This window comes from Leuciscus leuciscus, assembly GCF_965113295.1.
Source record: "Leuciscus leuciscus genome assembly, chromosome: 10".
NCBI classification, from domain to species: Eukaryota; Metazoa; Chordata; class Actinopteri; order Cypriniformes; family Leuciscidae; genus Leuciscus; species Leuciscus leuciscus.
The window spans coordinates 23,820,501-23,834,955 of record NC_138734.1 but is presented as its reverse complement, the minus strand read 5'-3'; the positions used below and the strand labels follow the sequence as shown (position 1 = coordinate 23,834,955).

The 14,455-nt window shown below is 41.1% G+C and overlaps 1 protein-coding gene across 2 annotated transcripts in view; it reads left to right on the top strand.

The window, feature by feature from the left end:
* The window catches only part of unc13c (unc-13 homolog C (C. elegans)), a 229,937-nt gene that overhangs the window by 176,717 nt on the left and 38,765 nt on the right, over window positions 1-14,455 (top strand). The window lies entirely within an intron of this gene.

The following is a 14,455-nucleotide window of genomic DNA, read 5'->3' as shown; positions in this document are numbered from 1 at the left end:
CCCACGAGACGCTGCGTCGAAACGCTGTGGGAACGCCTCTGTGTGATTGCGTCATGAAGCACGTATGAAACCAGTCCAATGGCGTGACGGAACATCATGTGACGTCATCGACCAGGAAACTATAAAGCACACCTGAACCAAACAGCGTCAGCTTCTGATAGGCTTAAGCAAGTCGATCACAGGCATGCCAGGAGTATGGCAGGGTGAAGCAGCGTCTTGTTCCCTCTTCAGGGAACTAGGATTACATACGTAACTGAGACGTTCCCTTACAAGGGAACTTGAGCTGCATCAAAATGCTGCGGGAACGCTAAAACCCATTTGCCCTAAAAAGGCAAAAGACCTAACTCGCTAGAGTGTGGAACTGAGAAAAATGACTTTAAAGATTTGTAGTTGTCCCGCCAAATGAATTATAGGTAGGACACTGGAAATCTGGCAAATAATGTTTTAGTAATGAAAATTATATACATAAAAAAATCTTGAGCTCAAACTTGACTTTTGACCACTATTTTAAAGTTACTGTACTCTGCCTTTGCTCTGTCAGCAAAAAGTGAGAAGTCAAGCCAAGGCAAAAGGCAGTAACTTCCACATTATCAATATTTGGTTGCTGATCACCATTAACAAAATCATTATAGTAACACGTGTGATCATGGCATTTATTTTGTATGATTTACAATTATTTATAGACATCTACCTATTGCTATCCTGTGCTTTGGTTGCATTCTGATGGCATTATTAATACATTTGACGTGACAAAATACCTCCATAGATATATTAGTCCAGCGTTGGCTTGACCGTGTTTAGGGCGGTGCTGAAGGCGCCAGCGATTTTTTGGCACTCTGCCAGCTAGATGCATGAGTGTTTCAACCAGGTCCGGTACCCAAACTGGATGAGGCGGGGCTTTAGTTCTTTATTGTATTCATCTGCTACGGCATGTGTAACATTTTTCTGTCAACTCTGCATAATCCTTCGCGATCGATATCGCACGTTTGTCGATGGAGCGGTTTCAGACCATGCTAAATATTCTGACCGCATTTGTGCAGGACAATGCTCTGAGGACATCAAAACTTAGAGGGACTGATGGCAGCTGTACAAAGTACACAGGCTACACCGTAATTAAAATTTTAATGGACAGTAAAACAAAGGCAGATAACCGTACAATCTGGTAGGTAGCATTATTTGATAGAACACCGGCACAGGAACTTAATATTGACGCGCGGCTAAACAAAGGGAGAGTACCCGTAACTCAATTTGAGCGTTCCAAAACAAAGCCAAAGAGCGGTAACTGGTGTTACGGTGTTCTGCCTTGGTTTCTCATGGGCTTTTGGAAGTTACTGTTAAGACAACTCATTAATTTCTCAAAAAAAACAACGGAATTGATTCAAGATACTCATCCACATGATAAAGGAGGTCTTGAATGTGCCAAAAATATAAATAACTCATTTTCGACCAAAAACAAAGTTATGGACTTTTGCCTTTGCACGGCAGCCATGCTGCCATAAGAGCAAGTGTCCATCTGTGTGAAATCAATGCGCACATCTAGGTGAAAGCACCTGCGCCCCTGGATTGGAGCCGAGGTCCAGCTAATGAAGCCTCATGAATGTATGCGGTGAGGACTAGCCTGCCGCATCACAAACATCTTGGAGGGAAACTCCTGACAGTAATGCTTTGGAAGCAGCCATACTTCAAGTCAAGGTCAAGGGCAACAGGCAAGGTGTCTTTATTAGTACCTAAGGGTAAATTTTTTGTGTAGACAGGAGATCCAGCAATACATACATAAGACAATCATAAGACAAAACATAAAACATTAAATTATAACATTAAAAAACATTGTCCAAAGCATAAAAACTTCTAAGAAAGATCATAACAATGTGCCTCAACACATCCACCCCCCCCCCCCCCCCCCCCACGTACCCTTCCGCTTGCCCGCCTAAAATACATAAAATGCCGTGCACAGCAAAGAGTGTCATCTCCTGCTATTTTTATTTATTAATTCTATGGCTGCGGGTACAGAAGTATTCCTATATCGTTTGGTTCTCCACCTAGGGGCCACAAACCACCATCCAGAGCGGAGGAGCTGAAACTCAGCATGTAAAGGATGAGAACAGTCTCGATAATAAAACTCGCCTTATGCTGTAGCTTATTGGAATAAAGATTTACAAGGTTGGGTTGAGATTCACCTATAATCTTTCACCTAAAGTGGAGTGGGCCCGTACAGCCAAAGGTGAAGGCTGACTGGCCGACTCATAAGCAAGTGAGATGGCCTCGACCACCCACTTGCTCATCCCATGCTTAGATGCCAGGCACCCCTTTGTGGGTACCCAAAGTTCAGACTTTCTCCACAGATATGTGGACGTAAGCCTCTAAGGCCCTAATAGAGCAGAGCAGATAAGGTTTCTCTAGGTCTGACGTCCGGAGGAGGACAGAAGGCATGCAGTACTCTAGATCTAACAGCATTAGTAGGAACCTTAGGAACGTAGCCTGGTCTTAGGGTGAAGAAAACCCTTTACCAAACCAGGAGCAAATTCCATGCACGAGGGAGATACCGAAAGTGCTTGAATGTCTCCAATTCTCTTGAGAGACGAAATAGCGAGGAGAAAGACAGTCTTTAAAGATATTCTCAGAAACCTCCTCAATAGGCTTGAATGGAGCTAGGGAGAGGCCTTCTAATACAACAGCCAAGTCCCATGTCAGCAGACTGCTGGCCTCAGCCTCAAAGTGCCACAAAGGAAACAAGTTATTAGTGTGTGTCTCCCCAAAGATCCTCAACTCAAGGGACGTGGTAAGCAGCTAGTGTCGCCACATACACCTTCAGTGTGAAGGGGGATAACCCTGCGGAGAAGCACTCCTGCAGGAACTCCAGCACTGCACTCTCTGGGCAGTTAACCGGGTCCAGCTGGTGCTCTTCACACCAGGAAGTGAAACAGTTTCAGTTTGTTTTCTACAGTTTCCTTTTGGATGGAGCTCTGGAGTGGAGAATTTATGAACTTATGAGCTGGGCCCCCTCAGGTGGCCAACCCCACAGTTTCCACAGTTCTTGGCGGGGGTGAAGGATCGAGCCACTCGCCTGAGAGAGACGATCCGTCAGAGAGCCTTCAAGGAGAGACACTAGGTCCGCAAACCATACTCGGGCCGGCCAGAATGGGGCTACTAGCAGTAGATTGACCCCACCCTGGTAAACCATTTCCAGAACTCCTGGGAGCAGAGCAATCGGGGAAATGCGTACAGATGTGACCTCGGCCATGTCTGCACCATGTCGTCCAACCCCAGAGGAGCTGGATGGCTGAGTAAGAACCATATACCCCTTTTCCACCAAGGCAGAGCTGGTGCTGGTTCGGAGCCAGAGCCTAGTTTCAAATCGGTTCTTTGTTTTTCCACCACCAAAGCACCAGCTCCGAACCAGTAAAACTGGTTCTTAAGTAGCACAAATTATTGCAGGGTCTAGAACGGAGCCAAGAAAGAACCGCTTGCGTCAGAGGCTGGGGGCGGGGTTACCGTGGCCAACAAGACTGAAGAGAAACTTGTGACCGCCATTTTTAAATAGCAGCTAGTCGAGCTAATAGCAGCTCGATTATAATATCCGTCTATGTAAGTTACGGCGAGCTGCACGAACGCGTTGGATTCGCCGTGTTTGGATGCCGATTTATTTTCGCAAACCCATGAGCATCCATAGTAACGCAACGTCTATTATTGTTGATGCCTTGTTCGAGATGCATCGGAGCAGCGTGGACCGATCAGAGCTGCGGGAGTGTTTGGAGATCATACGACTCCTTGTGCTTTTTGATCGCTTTCGCAGTGCTTTGATTTCATGTGCTGATCGTTTCTGCGAGAAGCCGATGCATCTCGAACAAGTCTGGTGTGTTTGTGTTTGGCGCTGCCGCACTAGCGTTGCTGGGCAACATGATACGTATGCAGTGACGTAAGATATAGCTCTGTTGTGGCTCTCTGGCCGGTGGAAACGCAAACCGGTTCTTAGTAAGCTCGTCAGTCGAACCAACTCCGAACTGGCAATAGCTCTAGCTCTGAACCAGCACCTGGTTCTTGTTGGTGGAAAAGGGGTAATAGTGGACAATGTGTGGTCTCTTGGGTTGCGAACAGGTCAGCCTCAGCTTGACCGAAGTTCTCCCAAAGGAGCTCCACCACCTTGCGGGCCTTGGCCCCTGCCTCAACAGGATATCTGCCCCCTGATTTAAGTACCCTGGGATATATATCGCTCTCAAAGAAAGTAGCTTCCCCTGGGCCCACAGGAGGATCTGGTGAGCCAGCTTGTATAAGGGGCGCGATTGCAGACCCCCCCTGATGGTTTATATAGGAGACCACCGATGTGTCGTCTGACCGAACAAGCACAGGGTGGCCCCTCAGGTCTGGGAGGAAGTGTTTCAGAGCCTGGAACACCGCCAACATTTCTATACAGTTACTATACCTTTTTATGAGAGATGATGGTCCTGCACAGACTTTGGGCTGGGCGACCACTCATGATCGCCCCCAACCCGTGAGGGAAGCATCCGTCGTTAGCGTGACGCGACGACAAGGAGCTCCCAGCACGGGCCCTTGGGACAGGAACCAAGGTTTTTTCCACATAACTAAGGTACGAAGGCAGCACTGCGTGACCTTGATCATGCAGAGTGGTTTTCCCCTCGGGGAGAACTACTTGGTCCTGAGCCACCACTGCAACGGTCTAACGTACAACAGGCCGGCCCACAGGAGGATCTGGTGAGCCAGCTTGTATAAGGGGCGCGATTGCAGACCCCCCCTGATGGTTTATATAGGAGACCACCGATGTGTCGTCTGACCGAACAAGCACAGGGTGGCCCCTCAGGTCTGGGAGGAAGTGTTTCAGAGCCTGGAACACCGCCAACATTTCTATACAGTTACTATACCTTTTTATGAGAGATGATGGTCCTGCACAGACTTTGGGCTGGGCGACCACTCATGATCGCCCCCAACCCGTGAGGGAAGCATCCGTCGTTAGCGTGACGCGACGACAAGGAGCTCCCAGCACGGGCCCTTGGGACAGGAACCAAGGTTTTTTCCACATAACTAAGGTACGAAGGCAGCACTGCGTGACCTTGATCATGCAGAGTGGTTTTCCCCTCGGGGAGAACTACTTGGTCCTGAGCCACCACTGCAACGGTCTAACGTACAACAGGCCGCAAGGTATAACGATGGGCGCTGCTGCCATCAGACCTAACAGTTTTTGAAACTGTTTTAAAGTGGCTGGCCTACGAAAGGAAGAACACAATATTGGTACGCTTCGCCACCGAAAGCAAACCTCAGGAACTTCCTGTCTTGTGGAAGGATGGAAACGTGGAGGTATGCGTCCTTTAGATCTAACGTGACAAATCAGTCCTCGGACCTGATTTGTGACACGACTTGCTTAAGAGTAAGCATCTTTGATTTTTTTTTGTTGATTTTTTTTATTACATTTGTTTAGCTTCCCTACAGCGCAGATAAAAAAAGAATCATAGCTTGCAAACACACATTTTAGTTGTGATAATAGGAAAAAGAGAGAAAGCGGAATTCCTTGAGCTCAGTTTCCTCCGCATTATAAATATATTGCGGACCCATAATTGAGATCCGAGATTCTTTATGGTGACCCATAATCTACTCGTTGCCTCAGCAAGCGCGAGATCCGAGCTAGTTAAGACTCAACAGGGGCGGAGCTAAAACTTCCTTTTATAGTGCGTGTTTTTCTACACATAGGGAACATTTTTATGAATGAAACTGTCAGCCCACACTGACATGCATGCCCTGCCCCCAAACAAACACTTTAACCGCGTGTATACCCGCTCAAATGTTGTTTGCTCGCCATTATACCGGTGTGTGTGTTCTAAGACAGACAAAAAACACCAGGGACATAGATTCACATAGAGCACTTGCTGAAGACACAGAAGCTGACGCTGTTTGGTTCAGGTGTGCTATATAGTTTCCTGGTCGATGACATCAGATGATGTTCCGTCACGCCATTGGACTGGTTTCATACGTGCTTCATGATGCAATCACGCAGAGGCCTTCCCGCAGGGAAATACATTTTTTCAGGATTTTTTGATGAGAAGAAAGTTCAGTGAACAGCATTTATTTGCAATTTTATTACATTTATTAAAGCATGCATGTAGTTAACATTATAAATATCTTCACTGTAACTTTTGATCACTTTAATGCATCCTTGATGAATACAATTATTAATTTCTCTCTCTTTTTTAATCTTACCACAAATGTTTGAAGTATGAGTATCATTGTTTCCTAAAAAAAAAAAAGTTAAGCAGCAAAAACTGTTTTAAATATTGTTAATAATAATAATGTTTCTTGAGCAGAAAATTTGCATATTAGAATGATTTCTAAAGGTATGAAATATTAGAATGATTTTTAAACTGATCATGATCATTACACCAGACTGGAGTAATGATGCTGAAAATTCAGCTTTGACATAACAGGAATAAATTACATTTTTAAATGTATTATACTAGAAAACAATTATGTTAAATTGTAATAATATTTCACAATATTATTGTATTTCTGATTAAATAAATGAAGACTTGGTGAGAATCAGATAATTCTACCAAAAACAATTTAAATACATAAATATTAAAGGATTAGTTTACCTAAAAATGAAAATTCTGTCATTAATTACTCACCCTCATGTCGTTCCAAACCCGTAAGACTTTAGTTCATCTTCGAAACACAAATGAAGATCTTTATTTAAAATATCTTCATTTGTGTTATTAAGATGAACGAATGTTTTACGGGTTTGGAACAACATGAGCAAGTAATTAATGACAGAATTTTCATTTTTGGGTGAACTAACTCTTTAATATTTACGTATTTAAATTGCCTATAAAAAAGGCCTGGATATTGTTTGAGTGTGCAGTTTCACACCTGTGGAACACATAAAGAAGATTTGATAAGAATGATATATTTTTTTCCATGCAATGTAAGAAAATTATGAATTGTGAACGAGCTTCAAAAATGTCAACAGCACCTTAAAAGTATTATAAATAGTATCATAAATACTCATTTGCATGCATATATAACTGCACATATTCCAACTATTCTGAAGTCATAATAAATGTTGGTCAAAATTCATTAATATAGCATATGTTACTTTTCTGGTGCTTTTTGGAGCATAAAAAACCCCCATTATAATTCACTTTTATTGCATTGCATAATTTCCCTTTGCAAAAGAGATGCGTAAACATATTGCCTGACTTATTTTGTGTTCCATGGAAAAAAAAGTGACAGGTTTAAAATGACACAAAGCGTGTAAATTATGACATGATTATCAGGATTTTCATTTTTTTGCTGAACTAACACTTTACCGACAGCCACCAACTTGCTTTTTAATCATGTGCAATGTTTGTGGTTAATTTGGGTTCCAAATGAAGTATAGGCTGCAAGAGGTTTTAGTTTGGTCCTGATGTTTAGGTTGATCTATTCTCCAGCATTCAAAGTTTGTTTTGTTTTATTTTATTTTGCCTTAATAAAAATGTACCCTGTTGGCAAAACATTTTTCCCAACTTTGCTCCGTCCCTGCATTGACATCTGTATGGTTTCATAATCACAACATTGAAAGACGCTTCATAATGTGGTGAAATCACTGGGCAGTCATAAAATACTTCAAAATCAAATTAATCATTTGTCTAACAGATCATTTGTACAAGTGCTAGAGGTCTGTCAGATTAAGGTTTTATGTCTTACCTCTCTTGAAATTAAGGCTACAGGCTACAGTGCTTAAAAAAGGATCGCAGCTGTTTGAAAGTATGACTAATATATGATTCTGCTTCCTTCATGAAACTCCAACTCCTTCTGAGAGAGCAAAAGCGAAACGCTCCAAATATAACCCTGTCATGCTCTGGCAGCGCCAATGTTCCCAAAGCAATTAGCAAACTGAAAGAAAAATGCAATTACAGTGGCTCGTTATCATGGATTTATAAATATAAGATCCCAAACTGTCCAAGAAAAATTAATTGCAGAAGTCAAAGTTAGCTTCGATAGCGGAAACGTTCCCACTGCTGTCCGTCAGTCTGAAACGGGGTCTCGGGGTGAAAACTGACCGCCTTCAAGCATCTGTTATCTGCTCATTAACGATATGAGGGAGACCACAGGTGCAGTATACAAGAGTAATCTTTTGTACAATTTCACATCATGATTCCCTAATTAAGATTCAAATTAGAATATAATGAATTTAGTTATAACTTAACATTAACAATTCACTTCCTAAAGTGGTTTTAGACCATTATTTAACACAAATCTGTCTCTAATGATTGTCCCCACTATTGAGTCAGTTAGATCTCCCTGTTTTCAGATAATTTTAAATGTTCTTATACATTTTGATACATATTTCTTTTCTTATAACAATATTTTTGTAAGTAAGGTCACTCCTTGACTTTTCTGTGCCTCATGGGTAAAACTTACTAAAGATTTTCTTTTCTGGTGCTACTTTTCCAAGTCATAAACAAAAGTTAAAAACAGTATCAGTTATGTTTTACCCCACACAGAAATTTCGGCCGCCGAAAATTATTGGCCGAAAATGGCATTTTAGTTTTTTGGCCGAAAATATGTGCCCTGCCCTTCAATGTTCGGTGCTCAAGTTTCACTCTTGCTCTAGCCATTGTCACTGCATGATGCTCTATGCTCAATGCTCAATGCTCTATGCACGTGCAGAGCTCAGTCGCTTACGGCCCAAGCAAACGCTCAACTAATGTACCGCTCATGTTCATCGGAAAAGCAAAGTTCGCTCAAATAACGCGCCAATATAAAACTTCTATGTAGTAGACTTGTTTCTGTTTGCAATACCCCTACTGTGCTGTAACATGGAGTGTAAATGTAAAAATTTACAATACTAGTAAAATGACGCAATACCCTCTTGTTCACTGATCCGCTCCCCGTTACGCTCTGCTCACATGCTTTGAGAATAAAAGCTTTGTTGGTCTATACAGTATTTGAATAATTGGTCAAAAAATAAATCTGTCACAACTGATTCTGTTGCATAGAACTGAATAAAGAATAATATATTGATATTTAATATTAATATATTTTACATCCAATTTTAGTGTGTTACTTTCTATAAAACTGGTTATTTTATTTTATTGGCTTATAAATTCAGGATCATTAAAATTATTGAATTTCATTAAAAAGTCTAATATTAATACAATTATACAAAAAAGGTAATTTAATTAGATATAAGTAATTTTTATAAAACATTTTTTGTTTCGGTTTTCGTCCCAGAATTTTTATGTCAGTGCATCCCTACTAAATTCTCATAGAAGCAATGTGAAAAAAAAAGAAAGAAATTCGATGTACTTAAATGTAAGAAACTTCCTTTGCATTTTTGAAAAGTTCTGTGTTCAGATGACAACGATCCCCATTCAAACGGATCTGCGAAAACTAAAGCACTGTATTATGTAAATTTGCGGCAAATTTACACAGAGACAATAGCGGTATCGTTTTCAAAAACATACATTTTGAAACCCAGGCCTCCAAAACACTGTTGTCGTGTAAATTAGTGGCCAAAACGCATAAAAAGTTTTCAGTTTTTAGCTGAAAACAGTGTTGTGTAAACGGCCCTTTTCGTTTTTTGTGACATTTTTATTTGACGATGCAACAAAAGATACCATGAATAAATACTAATAATTTAAAATGTAATTTATTCCTGTAATGCAAATCCGATTTTTTAGCATCATTATTCCAGTCTTCAGTGTCACATGATTCTTCAGAAATTATTCTTATATGCTGATTTGCTGCTCAAGAAACATTTCCATTTTTGTCAGGATTCTTTGGTGTATAGAAGAAAAAAAACAATCAATATATTTTGTATCATTATAAATGCCTTTACTGTAACTTTTTATCAATGTAATGCATCCTTGCTGAATAAAAGCATACATTTTTTTTTCTTTTTTTTTTTTTTTTTCTGAAACCAAACTTTTGAATGGTAGTGTATATATCACAGTAATGCATATGAGATTTATTCACATCACAGTAATGATAATTGAAGTGGTGGTGCCCTCAAAAAAATAGACTTTTAATCAAGCACAATATAATTTATTTTTTATTTTTTCCGTTTCATTTTCATTTTCATTTAAACAAGCATTCTTTATAGGTCACACTTGCAAAGCATTTGTTGTGTTTGTGTTATCAGTCAGAATTACCTCCATTACCTCTCCGGTGACCGACATCTCCTCTGATCTCCATTAACCTGATGAGGTGTCTTGCACGAGCATTGGCCCGCTGCCATCATTGATTGATCTGGCCGCCCCTCTGCTTACCGGGAACCATAAACGCTGTTACAATTCACAAGTCAGCCATCCATCCCTGACTACATGGACGTCCTGCCTCACCCAAGCACAGCTATGGTGTTATACAAGAACATTGACATTAAAATGCAACTAATAAACATAGGAAGGAAAACTTTGTGGTAACACTTTATTTCAATGGTCCACTTTAGACATCCTACTAAGTATCTTTGCAACTACATATCAACTACCAGTCATTAGAGTTATAGTAGACAGTCTAAATGTCTATTAATTCTTTATTTTGATGGTCCCCCAACAGTCATTCTATGCAAGTAACTTTGAAACTACAGGGGTTGGACTGAAACCGAAACACCTGTTTTTAGACCATAATAATGTATTATTATGGTTAGGGTTGGGTATTGGTTGGGTTTTATCCGATACCAGTACCTACTCGGTATTTTTCAAACGGTTCCGGTGCTGAAACGGTTCTTAAACCGGTACTTTAGAAAACGAAACTGCACACTTTATCAAAAAAAATTATATCTGTGTGTGTTTTCTGATTTTTTTTTTCTGATTTCTGATTAAATTAAAAATTGTGCTGATGTAGCCGAAAACACTTAAGTTAAAGGTACAATATGTAAGAATTTTGCATTAAAATATCCCAAAATCTCAAGGCCAGTGTTATATATTTTGTTAAGTTGATTACTTACAATATCCCAAATGTTTCCAACTATTTTTAAATCGTGAGAAAATTGCGATTTTAACCAAGGAAACGGGGCGTTAGAACAGGGGGGAGCTGGGAGTCGCCAGTCAATTGCGTCATATCCGCGTCACCCTCGGTTTCCGCTCGTACTGCGTGGAGTCCTGGACAAATGCGAAAGTTGTAGTTGTAGCGTCTATCAAGCTACAAACTTTAGCTTGTTTCTTGCAGTCGTTATGGTACACAATTATTCTTTACCGATTGCAGCTGGTTCTGTCGACAAAGCATGCTTAATTTTATATTTTCCAAATGTAGCATTCGGTAATAGTTATGTTTATGTAAGGAAAGTATTATTGCTTTAGATTTGTGTTTAGTTTATTGACATTGTTTATCACGTCTGGTGTTTATGGCCATGTAAATAAACATAGCATGTGTTATACATAAAGATTAATCAGTATTTTGGCAAATGATGTGGGCATGTTCGAATGTACTTTTACAACAATTGTTTAGAACATGTAAAACTGCGCAGCGTTATCACAACAATGAATTCAACAAATACAGTAACATCTATGAAGTATTAAACCTTACTTTTCTTGCGGTTAATTCATTTTAATGAAATAAAAGTGTGATGAGGTTTAAGAGTCAGGAAGGAAGGAGACGCGTCGTCGTGACTGGGACTCGTACTTTATTAAAATAAAGCAAAACAAACAAAAGCCGCGCACAACGCGCATTCACTGTGGCAACCGCGACGGCACAAAACAGTTAAAAAATGAGAGCTCGGATCCACCGGTTTTCTTCCTCTGCGTCCAATTTTCTCCCCAGTCTCTCTCTCGTTCCAGCGCGGCTTATAAGCGGTCTCTCCACGCCGATCACTGCAATAAGACACAGGTGCATTTGCACTTGACCTACTTGCTCGTCTCTTTTCTCTCCCATCACAGACCGCGCTGAACCACGCCCCCCTCGCCACAAAAAGCATGTCATTAAACGCAACATTTATAAAAATAGAACTTAGCCTCATCCATGAACATGATTTTTCGATTCCCGTCTGACTGATTTACATCCACGGTGGAGTTTAAAACGACAGTTCCCATCATTCCACGCTCCTTCACATCGTCATCAAGCTACGCCGTTGTTGTTGTTTGGAATGTAGCGCCCTCTAGCGGCAAAAATTCTTGCATATTGTACCTTTAAGATAAAAATTTTGTCTTCTAATATTATTTATATATATTATATATCAATTATATTACATATTATATATTATAGACTTTTACAAAACAGAGAAATATCTTGACACTGAGCAGAAATATTTAACACACAAAGTATAGCCTCATATAAATATACTTGATATAGGCTACTTCATACTTGATATGCAAGATTTGCAGTTGGCATTAAAATACTAGACTTACCCGAAGAGGAACACTGCAGCTGAACTTGAACTTTAGTCAAGAATGTCAGAGGTTTTGGGTTCTAATCCACATGCGTAGTTTTTTTTAAACCGATAATGCTCATCAGTGGTTGTATATCAAGCAGGGACACTTTGTGTGCATTATATGTTGTGATTTCACCAGAACGAATAGATATGAGGCGCCGTCTAGGGCTTAAATCGAACTTCATTCACGCACACATAAAACGCTTGCATACACATATACTAAGTAGTCACACATACATGTATACTGCTGAATGCTCCAACTATATGAAATGCACAACGTCACATCTAAAGTCGCTCACGCACACACACACAAACCGCGCACATACTCATCTGAGACGCGATCACACACACACATAAACTCGCGCACATACTCATCTGAGACGCGAGCACACACACACACACACACACACACATAAACTCGCGCACATACTCATCTGAGACGCGAGCACACACACACACACAAACTCGCACACACACACACACACACACACACACACACAAACTCGCGCACATACTCATCTGAGACGCGAGCACGCACACACAAACTCTCCAAGCACATAACGTTACTCATATAGACGGCGCCTCATAAATAGATCGATCTCTGCAACGTATTGAAGCGCGCGTCCGAGACGAGTGCGGTGTGCGTGAGCCACAAGAGAAAAGAATTTTCAGCCCTAGATCGTCTCTTATTTAACAAACGAACCAAATGAATGCTCTGCTGGTTAACTGGATATGTTTTGTTATTAGATCATTCGTGCCGCGAGATGTTTTAAAGGGGGCGGTGAAAAAAGTCAGGCACCGAAATCAGGCACCGAAAGTTTCGTTCTTATTCGGTCTGGTTACTACCGTTTACGTCGGAACCGGTTCCCTATTGGAACCGGGTTTCGGTACCCAACCCTAATTATGGTGTAGGGCCTCCTTTTGAGGCCAATACAGCATCACTTGGTCTAGGGAAAGACAGATACAAGTCCTTCACAATGGCCAGAGGGATTTTGAGTAATTTCTCTTCCAGAACATTGGCCAAGTCACTATGTGATGCTGGTAGAGGAACATCTGATTTGCTCCTCCAAAATACCCCAAAGTGGCTCAAAATATTTAGATCTGGTGAATGTGCACGTCATGAGAGATGTTCAACTTCACTTTCATGTTCATCAAAACTTTCTGTCACAAGTCTTGCTGTGAGTATTTATGGATTATCATGCTGACACACAGCACCCCCTTCAGGGTACAATGTTTGAACCATTAGGTGCACATGGTCCTCCAGCATGCTTCATCCAGGATGCGCCCATCAAGCACAGTAGGGAATGCCATGATATTGCAGCTCAAACCATCACTGATCCTCCCCCGTGCTTCACTCTGGGCACGTAACAGTCTGGGTGTTAAGCCTCTTTGTGGCTTCTCCACAATGTAACTCTCCCACTGATGTGGGAAAGACAATGAAAGTGGACTCATCAGAGAACAATACACGTTTCACATTGTCCACAGCCCAAGATTTGCACTGTTGGCACCTATGAAATCGACATTTGGCATTGGCACAAGTGACCAAAGGTTTGGCATAGCAGCCAGACCATGAATATTGACTTTGTGGAGCTCTCGACAAACAGGAGAGTCCATGTGCGCATTTAATTCTGCTGTGAGTTGGGCAGCTCTATGTTTTTGGATACAATCCGGGTTATTACCTGGACATCCCTTTTAGACAGCTTCCTTTTGCTTCGACAGTTGCTCCTGTTGGATGTGGTTCGACCTACGTGGTGGTATGCCGACATTACCCTGGATACCATAGCTCTCGATACACCACAAAGACTTATTGTCCTGATCACAGCTGAGCCAGCAAGACGTACACCAACAATTTGTCCTCTTTTGAACTTGGATATGTCTCCCATTATGTTGTTTGGATTACATTATTTTATGTACAGCTCTGCTAATTCAACCTTCACACTCTGCTCTTATTGAAGGAATGTAAAGATTGGCCACCAGGCTGCACACATATAGGCATGAAATATTGGCCAGTGTTTCAGTTTCATTGTCCAACCCCTAACACCTAATCCTAACCTAACAGTTTACTAACAATCTTCTACAATCTACTAATGCTCTAATGAG